We start from the raw sequence: 14,301 nt of genomic DNA, 5'->3' as shown, positions 1-14,301 counted from the left end.
AAAAATATAAACAAGCAAACCTAAATCATAGGTCTATATATGCTTCTCTGAATGAACAACCTCTTCTGCTCTCAATAAGTCAGAATCCCTCTTCCACCACAAAATAAATAAGTGTTGATGCATAATAATCTTTAAATAAATAAATAAATAAAGGAAAAAGAAGAGAAAGGCTTCCTAAGAAGAGAGGTGAAGTAAGAAACTACGTCGGATTATTGTCTAGGCTCACTGGCAACGAAGCAATGTTTTTGTTCCTCTGTGACTCAGTGGAGGTACTGTCCGGCCCTGCTGGTAGTGGAGCAACACCAGAGATGAAAAAATATACTCTAAAAATATTAAGCTCGCGAGCTAAACTACCCTTCCCAACTCAAAAAATTGTGATTACGCTAAATCTTATGTTGTGTAAAATTAGAAGGCGTAGAGGGGACCATGTCTACCCATGGCGTAAGTGGGAAGACCAAAGTGATATGCACGATGGAGAAACTAACCAAGATAGAAAAGCTGGAGTTCAACCGGTGTGTCACCAAGTGTTGTAGTTGCTACAACACCTTCCAAAATTTTGGTTTTCACTCAAATTTAAATGCCTTCCTTAGTCTTTTCCTTGATTGTTACAAACACTCAAGCTCATTCCATGAGCTTTCTTAAAGTTCTTTGACCCCTTTTTCTTGTTGGATTAACTGTTTGCTTTTGGCATATTTGTTTGTTGTATAATGTTTGCAGGCATTTTTCTGGTGGTTTGAAAGTTGGTCTTTGTGTATATGAGATTTCCTAACCATGTATACATCCATCACATCCATACACAAAGTCTTGAGAATTTTCGCACAAGTGTTGTCATAGTCATCCCAAAGTCTATCTTAATTATCACACTTGTTGCATCTTTTCATGAGGCAGTCACACAAAGGGGAATGATTTGTTTGTATGTTCTGATGATCTATGTTGTTGGGTCATAAAATCATTCTAAGTGTGTGATCACAGTTCAATCTCATCACGAGTTTATATCCCTTCCCACACTTAGCCATTTTTAGAAAATATTCTCGACCGAACAACTTAGCTTCATCATGACCCAACTGAGCTACGCACTATGTAGTCTCAGCCCTTTTTGATGTCACCATGCTACCTAGAGTTGCGTAGTGTGTAGTCAGTGTCCTCTAGCGATTTTGTTCTTCGTAATTCCAAAGTGCAACAACCTCCCTTGACCTCCAAAATTGTGCAGTTGTGCCTCTCAGTGTGCCTTGAACTGCACACTTCGCACCTTCAACCCTCAATCTTGTACCTTTCCTACTGGAACTGCAAAGCGCATAGAGAGGCTAGCCTTTCTTGGCCTCCAAAACTATGCATATGCTTCTTCCAGTGCCCTTCCCTTAGTTGGAGCTTACTTCCTTCAGAAACTGCATAGATCTTCCCTTCATGCCTCTCTACTGCCCAGTCCCCCTCTCATCCTGAAACGATGCAATTTTTCCTCTGAATGCCCCATCCCGTATCTTCCACTGCCTACTTGAATTGTGAAAATTTTTCCCTCAATGATCACTGCACAAATATTTCCCTCCATGAGCACTGTGAAATTTTTTCCTTAATGGGCATTGTGCAAATTTTTCCCTCAATGGGTATTGCGCAAATTTTTCCCTCAATGGGCACTACACAAATTTCTCTCTTAGTGGGTACTACGAAAATTTCTCCCCCAGTGGTCACTAAGAAAATTTTCCCTTATTTTGGCCTGAGTTATGCACTACATAGTCTCAGTGATCAAGCTTTACCCTTGGCTGCTTGAACTACGCAATTACGTAGTCACTGGGTCTTCTCTCATGTCCTATCACCCAATCTCGACCTAGTTCATGAACACAAATGCTCTATCTTAGGCTAAGGGTTTTCATACTGATGTCATCTCTTCAAGAATGAGCTGCAGATGCAGGAAATTTCTTACACCATGACAAAATGATCAAGAGGGAGATGCAGAAGGGGAGCATGCAAAAATACATCTTTATAGTTGAATCACGCAAGCTCATCTATCAAAGAAAAGAAAAGGGACACAAGTTTGCAACTCCCATCCAAGAATAAAGATCATTGAAGACTCCACATCACCAAACTGTGCAGAGGAGAAGAGAAAGCATGTCCAAGAAGACATCCAGCACTCAATAGTAAGAGTGACTTGACATTTCAACATCACCATGCAGTCCATGTCAGTAGTATCATGTCATGTCATGTCATGAGTGTTCATATGCCACATCATGATTATGGACCATGTATATTGTTGGCTTGAAATAATCATCAGGGGGAAAAGACCCTGGGTTTAGGTGCAGAGAGCCAACAATAGTCCGTTTTATTCTAGGACAAAACCGACGTTTTCACCTTACCCCAAAGGGCAAGGAGTCTCACCCAAGGCATCTCGCGACCGAAAGGGAGACAGGTTCAGCATGGAGTCGAGGAAGCATTAATTGGGTTTCATTCGATCACAAATATATATTAATTACGTATAAAACAGAGATAACAACATAATTGAGAAAATATTAGAACTACTGATTACATGCAATTGATAGGACATTCAAAAATTTTAGAGATTCATCATACATAGGGTCCCAGATACATTACAATTCGCAACCAGACTAGCTTTTCTTTCTATCAACTTAACAGTAAACATTACAACATAACTTCGACATTTGCCACAAGAAACTACAAGGAATACCCATTTCAGATCCATTGTTTAGGTTCAACTTCAAGCCTCAAGTCTCCCAGACTCTTGCACCCTGCTATCCATCAGCCACAACTGGATGTCCTCTTGCCTGCTCCCATAGCCGTGTCGACTATCTCATCAACCAACCAATCAACCCCTCTTCTTTTCTTGTCTTTTCCTTTTATATCCTTTTCTGCTGCCTGAAATACCAGTTCCTTCTCAGCTTCTCTTCCCCTCGGCTCCTTTTGCACCTTCCCACCCCCCTCAGCTGCTTTTTCCTTCCGCAGCCACCTTGCCGCAACTCTTACACAACTGCTTATTCCGCCAACCAACCATTGCTTCCACCCGTCTCCTTCTCATCCTTCGGTTAGCCAAAATTGGTCAAAACCTTTTCAAAATTAAATGAAGGCCCCAATAGGCCTCGACCACAATTCTTTGACTCATCCCTGAGTCAATTCATTTTAACCTTGGTCGTTCCTGCTAGTACTTCTGTGTGCTCTACGGGTGGTGGCTGTGCTATTAACTGCGCTGGTTCTACTATCTACTATGCTGGTGCTTCTTCTGCCTCGATCATTGCTTGCAGAGTGGCATATGTTTTTGTTGCACCTTCTTTCCTTTGAGGTTCCCCCGTTCCAAACGAAGGCTCCAAATCCAGAATAGAGGTTGTGGTGTGTTGCCTGAACACTTTGTATCTTTGAATGGTCATGTCCCATTGGGCGAGGATTTCATTGGAACCTTGAGTGAATGTTTCAGTCGAGTTTGACATTAGTTCTGTTAGCCGCTAGCTTTGCAGGTCACTCCATTCCTGTCCACTAGAGTCACACACCTCCTTTAGAAGTAAAACTTGCATGCGAACCGATGGCTGCAGATCACTGATTACCTTCTCTGTCTTTGCAGACTCCTCCTCAATATGATCAACCTGGGCCTGAATGCTGTCAATTTTTTCATTGATCTGTTGTAGTTGGGTGGGGTCTATCCAATATTTTGTGCTAGAAAATAGGGTTTGTATTTGTTTCCAAATGGGATAGACCAAGTGGTTCTTCAGTGCTAGACTTCTTGACCAATCATGGACCTTCTTCATTAGGGCATATCCATCGGCGAGGGCATCGACTAAGGCTTATTTCTTTGCTTACAGTTCCATGACTTTTCCCTCGACCATCCTCGCATAGATTTCCACTGGGTCTGGTAGTGCTAATCTCATCATCTCCAACTTCCTCTTCATCTTGGCATTGGTAGCTTCCAGGTTTGAGCATGCCTCCTGGATGTGGTCGTAGCAATTGACTAGTGTGCAAGTAGCCATGCCTGTCGGTGCTTCTGTATTTGCAGCAATGATGATATGCCATAGTGACATGAATCGTTGTGTGACTTGATCGACCTGGGCTTGCAATTCCGTGTTTTCTTGTCGTAGTTGATCATGATCTTCTGTCACCTCCTGCAACTACCTTCCTTGTTGTTCATGTTCCTTGCTCAGGTCCTCATGGATCCTTTCGACCCTGTTCATTTCTTCGTGGATAAATAAAAATAACTTTTTTGATGACCAGTGCTAGAGCGTATCAGCCTGCATTGTACTAGGTTCTGGGAACTGCAATTGTAGGGGTAGGTTGCTGGTGATGGATTTTTTGGAATGGGAGGTGGGAAAATGGGCTTGTTGTGATGGCAGGGTGAATTGTGGAGTGGGTGGAATGATGCTAGGGTTCAGGAGCACTGTAAACCTTATAGGGAAAGGTGGCAAGTACAGTTCAACCCTTTCCTCCTATAGAATGGCATCTAGATTTACCCCTTTTGGTGGGTCCAACCCAAGCATCGGTGATGTGAGGTCTGTTGGTTGCATTAGGTTGGCAGGAGTGGTGCCCTTTACTCACCTGACTGATTGAACTTCTGGTTCCATAGTCGTCCTTCATTTGCCAGACGAGAGTGTCTCAGACAGGGTTGTAGAGGTCGAGGCTGTGTGTGGGGATGACTCCCGCAATTAATGTAAAGAGGTGGAGGTGGTGGTGGGAATCTCTTCAACTATGGTGGCTACGGGGATTGATTGCTCGACCTCTTCAGTAAGGTTGACGATTGGAGCTAGTGGAATAATTTTTGGCTTCTTGACAGCAAGACTATGGACAACTAGCTTTTTCTTTGGCTTGGGGACCGTTGGCTGGGAGGGAGCCTGGACTTCTACCATGGGGAGTTTCATGGCCAACGTCATTTTTATGATAGGAGAAAACATGGTAGAGCCTTGAAATTGGGTAGGGTAATTCCTCTCACCTGATTCGAAGCTAACAATTTTTCGTCTGAGTTCGAACGTCTTCTTCTCCATCTGGAGCACCATCAGTTGGATTTCATCATCAGTTGGCTGCTTCCTACTGCTCTCTACCCCATCTACCCCTTGTGTTTGTTGCATCAAGGCTCTGAAAAGGTACTTTTACTTCCCTTCTATTATTTCACAAGCTACTCCTGGCCATGATTCCACCTCTCTATGTAGCACTTCCACCATTAGTACAAACCTCTGTGGTCTCATCTTAAATGTTGCTGGGTGGACACAATGCGATATTAGGTAGGTGTGTGTGTGGGAGGTGGTGAATAAGATCTCTTCTGAGAATTCATCCAACAGAGCCTTGGGTATCCTCTCTCTTGACCTTATGGTGGCCAGCATATGCTCGTACCAATCTTTGAAAGTTATTTTGTTGATCTCCTTCGTTCTGGGGTCCCCTAATGCCTTCCATGCATCGTAACAGAGTGAAATTGGTTGATCTTTGACAATGGGAACCATTTCCCTCTCCTTCATTGGCCTCCATTTCCACATTTCCAGCGACATCAAAAGGTATCTGAACATGAACCTGACACCCCTCTGGTACACATCTTCTCAAGATTCAAATAGCTCATTAAGATTAAATGTTGAATAGTTGAACAACTCTCCTTGGCAACATTATTCTGCAACTAAGATTTCTTCCAAAGTGGATGCGTTCTTTGTAAAATGTTGCATTGTTTTTCCTGCAATGATGTAGTAGGAAAACCTGATGTTAGACTTGTTAATCATATCTAGCTTCGCTCCTCTCCCACTCCGCTCAGTCCCATATCTGGTATAGATATTGTCTTTAGCATCCTTCTTGCCTTGCTTGGCCACTGTCTGGAATGTTGTGATAACTACGTTCCCTCCCTCGGACAACCCTATTAGATGACTAATATCCTACACATGGATGGGATACTCCTTTTTCAACCATAGTGACCCTTCGTGTATCTTGCTCACCAAAATCTTGGTACACTGCATCGTGGAAAATTGAGTGTCGAACACAGGTAGACTCCTTAAATGGAGTAACATCGATCTTTGTATCCCTTTAAACTCTTCCCTGACCCTAGAGGTCATGGTGCCATCCTCCTTTTGGAATTCCTCCACGTAAAATTCTCTTTTCATGGCTGGGAACTGGAAACAAACCATAAAATAGTTGTTGATCAAATTTGTCTTGTCATATTTGCCATAGATATTATCCACCACCTCAATTTTTCCATCCAAGGTGTCCTGTGGGACTGATACCATTCCTTTCACCATCTACTTTCTCCTGTGATAAATGATCTTCACTTGAGGTTTCCTACTTCTTTTTCTTTGCACTTGTTCTTTAGAGCAAACTTGTAATCCTTCTGTTATTTGCAACTGGAATTTTGGAATTCCCTTCAGTATCCTGTGATTTAAGTAGCCGGCCTTGACACAACGTCCCCTAACTGACTAGGCCTAGGTAACTAATTACTCTAGCAACTTTCCCATGTGTTCGAGTTATACCTTGCCACCATCAGCTAACTTAGACGTGACAAATATGACGTGGAATGGGAATGTACAAAGTGGGCTACATGACGTATTTATTTTGTCATGATGGGCTTATTTATTAACGAAATTTATGCTTAATGGGAAAATATTTTGCGGCTCCTACTTTGACAGTTGCATTATTAGTTACTTAATTTGGAAATGACTACTAGTATGGTGGAAAGGATGGGTACTTGTGTCATCATAAATTTTGGAAAAAGCGCATGCCCAGGTGTACCCTGCTGACTAGGATTACATGTGTGACCACTAACTCTACCCCCCTTGACCACAAATTGGTTGTGGCATGAAAAGTTTTTTTTTTCTTCTTTAATGTGTTGTCGAAGGGCTTCAAGCATGCACCATTCACTCATCCATGCAGTAGGACTCCATCCAGTTGTGCGAGCCTTACCACTCTAGAATCTATGATTTTTGTGACTATAAATGGACCCAACCAATGCATCTACAGTTTCCCTGGGAACTTCTGGAACTTGTTGTCATATAGGAGTATCTGTTCCTCGACTTCAAAAGACTCCCTCTTGATATTCCTATCATGCCAAGCATTTTTCCTTCTCTACTCCACTGATCGATGAAACTCTGATAAAAACTAGGTTTTGTCAAGTTCCATCAGCTGGCTTAGTCCGTCTTGTAAGGCAATATTGTCCATCATCCCTGTGGCCTCTGAAATGAACATGCTAGGTAATATAAATTTTTCAGGTACCAGCGCTTCCCTTCCATATACAAGTTGAAATGGGGTTTTCTTATGGAGTCTCTTTATTGTTGTCCTATATGCCCATAGAGTTGTGGGTATTTTTTCATCCTAGTCGCCCCTGTTGGTAGATACAACTTTCATTAGCCCTTTCTCTAGTATCTTGCCAAATAATCCTATTGCATCGTTGGATTGTGGGTGACACAGACTACTATTGTTATGTTGGATCATGAAAGTCTTGAGCAGAGTCTCAGTGGTCTCGTTCAGAAAGTGCTTCCCTTGGTCACTTATGAGGCTCCTCAGGCATCCGAACCTTGAAATGATGTTCTCAAAAATGAACCTTGTTGTTGTTTCTGTTGTAAAATACTTTATGGGTGCTTCTTCTACCCACCTTGTGAGATATTCTGTTGCTGTTATTATCTATCTTGCTAGTGAGTTCCTCGCCAGTTGTCAAATGGGTCCAATGAAGTCTACCGCCTATTTATCAAATATTTGCACTGTGTGGACCAAATGTAGAGGTATCTCATCCCATCGTGAAGGCTTTCTGACTCTTTGAAAGACATTGTATGTCTTAGCAAATTATTTTGAATCTTTATGGATAGTTGACCACCATAGTCCAGTTGTTAGTAATGTGGCAATCTCTTCTAGGTGATCTAGGATTGCTTCTATTCTGAAAAGGTCAACATCGGGCAATCAGTCATCCACTTCTCCTTCATTCTCCCATGTGTCCATTTGCGACAGGTGGTCTGGTCCCACATTTAGTCTGTTAGGTTTTACAACCACCTCAAACGTAAATTCATGGAAAAACAATAGCCATTGACATCCCTTCTAGTACTGGCTTGTTTACCAAGTATTTGAGCGCAGAATGGTCTGTAAAGAATTTGAATGGTGCGCCCTGTAAATAGTGCCTGAACGTTTGGAGAGAATAAACCATTGCCAAGGCTTCTCTCTCGGTTTCTGTATGGTTTCTTTCCATAGTAGACAACTTTCTGCTAGCATAGTACATTGGATGGTCCATACTTTTCTCCCCTGGTTGCACTAAGATTACTCCTAGTGCTATCCCTAACGCATTGATGTGCACATGAAACATTTTGTTCCAATTATGATACACCAGTATAGGGGTGCTTAACAGTCTTTCCTTTAATTTATTTAGAGTTGTCTGGCAATCTGCAGTCCAAATGAACTCTTCCATTCTCTTCAACAATTTTTCCATTGGGGTTGTGATGGATGCATAGTTCTTGATGAATTGCCTATACCCTGTATGACTCAAATTTGCTCGTAGTTGTTTTACATTGTGCGGTTGTTCCATGTGGATAATTGCCGCAACCTTTGCAAGGTCTACACATACTCCATCATTGCAGATGATGTGGCCTAGTAGAGTTCCAAATGGGACTGCAAAGATATATTTCTTGAGGTTTAAAGAAATTTGCAATTGCGTGCACCTTTCAAACATTATTCTTAATAAGTTGGTGTGTTTTTTCAATACATTGTATACTATCCAATCATCGATGTAGATGTCTAGAAACTTATGAATATAATCTTGGAATGCAGCTATGACAATCCTTGAGAAGACTACTGGTGCATTCTTTAGTCCGAATGACATCACATTGTATGCATATGACCCCCACTCAGTAGTGAATGTTGTTTTTCTTTTATCCACTTTAGCTATTCAGACTTGGTGGTAACCTAAAAATCCATTTGTGAATGAATATGCTTTGTTCCCCGAAACATTGTCTAGGACTTCATCACTGAAAGGCATAGGGAATGGGTCATGCATGCATGCATTGTTAAGGCTTCTGTAATGAATACATACTCTGATTTCAATTACATCCTTCTTTTTCTATATGACTATTGGGCTTATCCACTGAGCTTCATCTATCGGAAATATGATTCTTGCTTCCAATTTTTTTTTCAATCTCCTTCACCCTTGGGTTTAATCTATATGGCTTGTGCTTTACTGGTCGTGCATCCGGTCTCAAAATGATTTTTATTTCCCCAATGTTTCCTTTTATCCCCTTCAGCTCTGCCACTGAAGCTGGAAACAAGTCCTGATATTCTTGTAATAGGTCAAAAATTTCTTTGGTAGTTTGCTCATCCCAGTAGTCTCCCACAGATGCCATCTTGGGCTTATCCTCTATCCCTACATTCTTCTTTCTCAGCTTCATTGGTAGAAGGTGGGCACCTTCTATTGAGGGGCTCTCCCTGATGTCCCTCTCTCCTTCCGTTTCCCCAAAGGTTAGGTGTCCCAGTCCCTCCAACCCATCATCCTCTAGCTCTGCGTCCACCCTGTCATAGTTTGAATATCCTGGCGACTCCATTTCATACAGCCATTGCAGAAAAATTTTGTCGGGCCGTCCTTCAACCAACGGCCCTAAGATGAATAGAACCCCTTTTATTGCCTGGAGCACCTTTGTCATTTGTTCCTCATTGCCTCTGAATGAAAAGTTGCTAACAAATTGTACCTCCAAGGTATCCCAATTTGTTTTCTATCGATGGAGCTCCTCTTGTACATACCAAGCTCGGGGGACAGTCCCAAGGGTATGTATAAATGCATGTACCCATTGATCCTTCGACATTCCCTCGCTCTTCCAATTAGTTATGAAATCTTTGATGTTCTTCTTAGGACTTGAATCCCCCTTGTATCTTCCTTTATTCTATGGTTGATCTTCCTCCTAGGAAAATATTTCCTTCATGGCTTTTTTGACGCTTCTCCAGTCTCTCAATGCACTATGGTGCGTTTTCCACCATCTTGTCGGAGTTTCCATGAGGGAAATATTGAGAAAGGAAATCCTTTGATCCTATGTCATCTCCCAATCTACTTTGTCTAAGAATGTGTCCACCGGTTCAAGGCCATATTACTTCGGATAGTCACTTACCTCCATTCCTCCCGATTTTACTCGATTTATCATTGCACATCATCTAGTGGTCAGTTCATATCCACCTTGCTTCCATGCATCCCATGCAACTTCTAAATCAGTCTCTAAGCTTTTGATACTTCTCTAGCTGACTGATCCTCTGATCGTAGGATTTATGTAATCCTCCCTCTTCCTTGCTGTGAGCATGTATAGTTGGTCTAACGTTCCTAGCTCATCCCTATCATCTACAAGTTCTGTGAACCTAGGTCCTTGGTAGGGGTCTAAAGTTTGCATCACTTTTTGTCCATTTTCTTCGAAAATCATCAGTTATTTCATTAGGTCTATGACAACATAGTTCTCGTATGCCCAATTGATCCCCAGGAGTGCTGGTTATAAGTCCTTGTCCCCCATGGTGTCAATTACCTCAAATTCAGTGTGTGTATTCACCCCTGTCACATTAACTTCTACATTCTCCAACCTCCCAATGGATAGTATGCAGTACTGATTTTCCATTCTTAGTTGAATTAGTGAGTACTTCTGTTGTGGATTCCCCATTTCCTCCTAGGTTTTTCGAGGTAGGATGTCTACATTCGACCCCAATTCTAACATTGTGTCCCTTATCTGGAATCTTGCCACATGTGCATTGATTCGGAAATCCTTGCCGCTTATTCTCTTGTTTTGTTTCACTCTTCCGGAAGCCTTCTCTAGAAAATCTGTACGTGGTCATTCCACTTCCCCTTCTTCCATGGATACCGCGGCCTTCAAAATTTTCCACAACTTCTTCAGCATGCCTTCATCCTCAACAATTTTCAAGAATAGTTTAAACCACTCACTAATCAACTGGGTGTGATTGGGCATCTGATCCCACAGTCTTTGATTATCTCTCTCTTCGGTCATCCCCTCGAACAACTTAACTGCTTCCTGATAGTATTTCTTTTGGCGTTCGAGATAATATATCTTTTGTGGGGACGTCACTTTAAATATCAAGGGGGGGTCCTCTGTGTAGTGATGCTCCCTTGTCTTCTTCCCTCCTCGGCGACTATATTAATATTGGTTGCGGGGAGGCCGTCATTGGTCTATGGTTCGACATTCACTAGGTTGGCCCCCCTCTGACTGTTCCTCTCTTCCCACTTTGCAATGAGTTCCAGACAATCCTCCATAACATGAGTATTAGTTATGCACTATGAGCACCAAGGTCTCCTTGGGAGCGGCCATTCTCTAGTGACATGCCCTTTCTGGTTGCAGTTGTAACACCTTACGGTCCCTCTTCCTCTCATTCTTCCTCCTTGCATGTTTCCTCCTCGCCCTCCCTGACTTGACTCATTAATCCTGAATGTGGATCTGTCTAGACTTTCTGCTAAAGAATCAAGCGCTCGGCACTGATCGGTGTGATGCATTGTTGATACACATAATTCATAGTAGTTATTATTGGGGACATTAGAATACTTTTGTAGACTTGGGCACACTCGTGATAGGTGTCCATATACACTATAGATCTCACAAAAGTATTGATTATTCCTTCCCGGGAAAGCCCCTTACACTCTGATTGCCACAACTCCTGTGGTTGGTGGGGCCCCTGATGACCCCGCGACCCATCCTTGATGATTAATTCCTGGCAACCTCGAGCATTCCATCGCAACGTGCCCCTTCACCATGTAGTGGGTGCACCATACATTGGGTCTGGTTGGATGTGCTGGCTAAAGTTCTTTCAATTTCTCCGTCAAAGTTGCGATCTGGTTTTGGAGGCCTAAGATTGACGGATCTTGTAGAATTTTCCCTCCCATGTATTCATGAGGGTATCTCATCATGGTTTCTATACATTATGCTTGTTCTAATGCATCCTAGAGGGTTCCTATCTTCTGTTTCATTAGCAAAGTTCTGGTCAAAGGCAAGAGTGCCTCGATGAACCAGTGCCACTAGTGATTCAGGGCCAGAGTGTAACTCAACTTGGCAATGGCATCCTTAAAATTTTGCATGAGCTCCCAAGCTATATCACCCTCCTTCTGCTTAATTTCCCATAGCTCCCACAGCCCCTGCAGATCTGTCTATGGTACCTTGAATTCCTACACAAATCCTCTCTTAATATCATCTATTGTGGGGTTCTGGTTCTGCTCTGCCCATTTTATAAACCATCGCAGAGAACTTTCTCTCAGTGTGGTCTAAAATTCCACTGCCTTGACATTATCTAGAGTCTGACGGGCTCTCCAAATAGCTTTGCAGAGATACCAGTGCTGCTCCACATCCTCGTTTCCCCTTCCCGCAAATTCTGGATATCTAGTAAAATATCCCGCTATACTGATTTGGGTATGAGCTAATAGCACAAACCCTTTGCTCCTTGGCTGCTGGGATCCTTGTAGTCCTAAGTTACTAATACTACTGGTTCATATGTTACTCCCAATATTGAAATTGTCTCTGTATTTCTCCTACGCACTATATACCTGTACTACCTTGGCTAAGCTAATAAAAAATTCCTCCAGATTGTGATAAGGTACTAGGGGAAGATCAGGTGAAATGCTAACTATGTCTCAGGGGTATTTCTGCTTACTCTTAACAGATGCTTCTCCTTCATTAAATAATCTCCTCATCATATCACCCATATCCTCTTCATTTCCTTCTTCATTCCCATTCGGCCTCTACTCTCGCAATCACCCTTCTGCAACCTGCAGGGAAGGTCCTTCTTCATTTCTCTAGCTCCTACATCTCCCTTCACTGCTCTTGATTTTCCTAGCACCTTCTTCTCCTCCTTCCTCAACTCGAGATTTTCCCATCACTGCCCCTACTTGGTTGGCTCCCATCCTCCTCTTCCCTAGAGTCTAAATCACCCTTGCTTGCCACTTATCCACTAGCATTGCCCTTCTCTGCACTCTCACATCTCTAGCTTTCTTCAATTCTTCCACATCCATCCCTTCAGCAAAATCTCTATCTCTCAACTGGCAGCATCCCCCCCTCTAATTCCTTCTGTTGGTATTGGGGTTTTACGCTGCCATCCCCGCAGTGGGTGAAGGAAGTAGTCCTTCTTCTACCATAGACATCTTAATCCATGTCGGTACTTCCCTCATCAACTTACCTCTCAGTCTAGAGCGGAATAGAGCTTCCGCCTTTGAGAAAGACTGGTAACTCTCAGTAGAAAACTTGACTATGTATCCTTCCACCATAGTCTTTAGCCAAAAAATCGAATGCTCTAGTTAGATCATTATCCAACTATTGAAGCAGTGTGATATCTGATGGAGTCTAGTTGTGGCGAACTGTCATCAATCCCCTTGGATGATTCTGTCTCTTCAACCTTCTTAACCAATTGTACAGGTGTTCTGGGAACTTGCACCAGAAAATTTCATACTGATCATTAGTGTCATCGACACATTAGATCCCCTCACTCACCTTTCCAATCAGTTGATTTCCACGGGTAGGCTCCTCTGCCACAAGCTAATCTACTTTATGATTATACCAATCCCTAATCTCTCTCTTGAATATCCTCGAAATCATGGTCCGAACCAGTTCTCGTAACTTCAGGTCCTAGCAATGGAACCATTTGTTGGCTCGAAAGAGTCATGAAGGGGAAAAGACCCTGGGTTCAGGAGCAGAGGGCCAACAATAGTCTGTTGTAGTCTAGGACAATGCTGACATTTTCACCTTACCCCAAAGGGCAAGGAGTTTCACCCGACACATGCCTTGACCGAAATGGAGAAAATTTCAGCATGGAGTTGAGGAAGCATTAACCGGGTTTCATTCGATCACAAATATATCTTCATTATGTATAAAATAGAGATAACAACATAATCGAGATAATATTGGAACTATTGATTACATGAAATTGATAGGACATTCAAAAATTTTAGAGATTCATCATACACAGGGGCCCAAATACATTACAATTTGCAAACAGTCTAGTCTTTCTTTCTATTAACTTAACAGTAAACATTACAACATAACTTCGACATTCGCTGCAAGAAACTACAAGGAACACCCTGTTCAGATCCATTAGTTCGGGTTCAACTTCAAGCCTCAATTCTCCCAGAATCCCGCATCCTGTTATCCATCTAGCACAACTAGATGTCCTCTCTCCTACTCCCACAACCTTGTTGATTATCTCATCAACCAACTAATCAGCCCCTCTTCTTTTCTGGTCTTTTCCTTTTATATCCTTTTCTACTGCCTGGACTACCAGTTCATTCTCGGCTTCTCTTCCCCTCGGCTACTTTTGCACCTTCTCACTCCCTTGGCTACCTTTGCCTTCCGCTGCCACCTTGCCACAACTCTTCCACAACTGCCTATTCCACTAGCCAACCGTTGC

Source organism: Pinus tabuliformis, chromosome 3_2 (genome assembly GCF_031772625.1).
Source record: "Pinus tabuliformis cultivar Carrire ecotype Pingquan chromosome 3_2, CPIR1, whole genome shotgun sequence".
In the NCBI taxonomy this organism is placed as follows: domain Eukaryota; kingdom Viridiplantae; phylum Streptophyta; class Pinopsida; order Pinales; family Pinaceae; genus Pinus; species Pinus tabuliformis.
The sequence above is the reverse complement of the archived record's forward strand: the minus strand, read 5'-3'. Positions refer to the sequence as shown.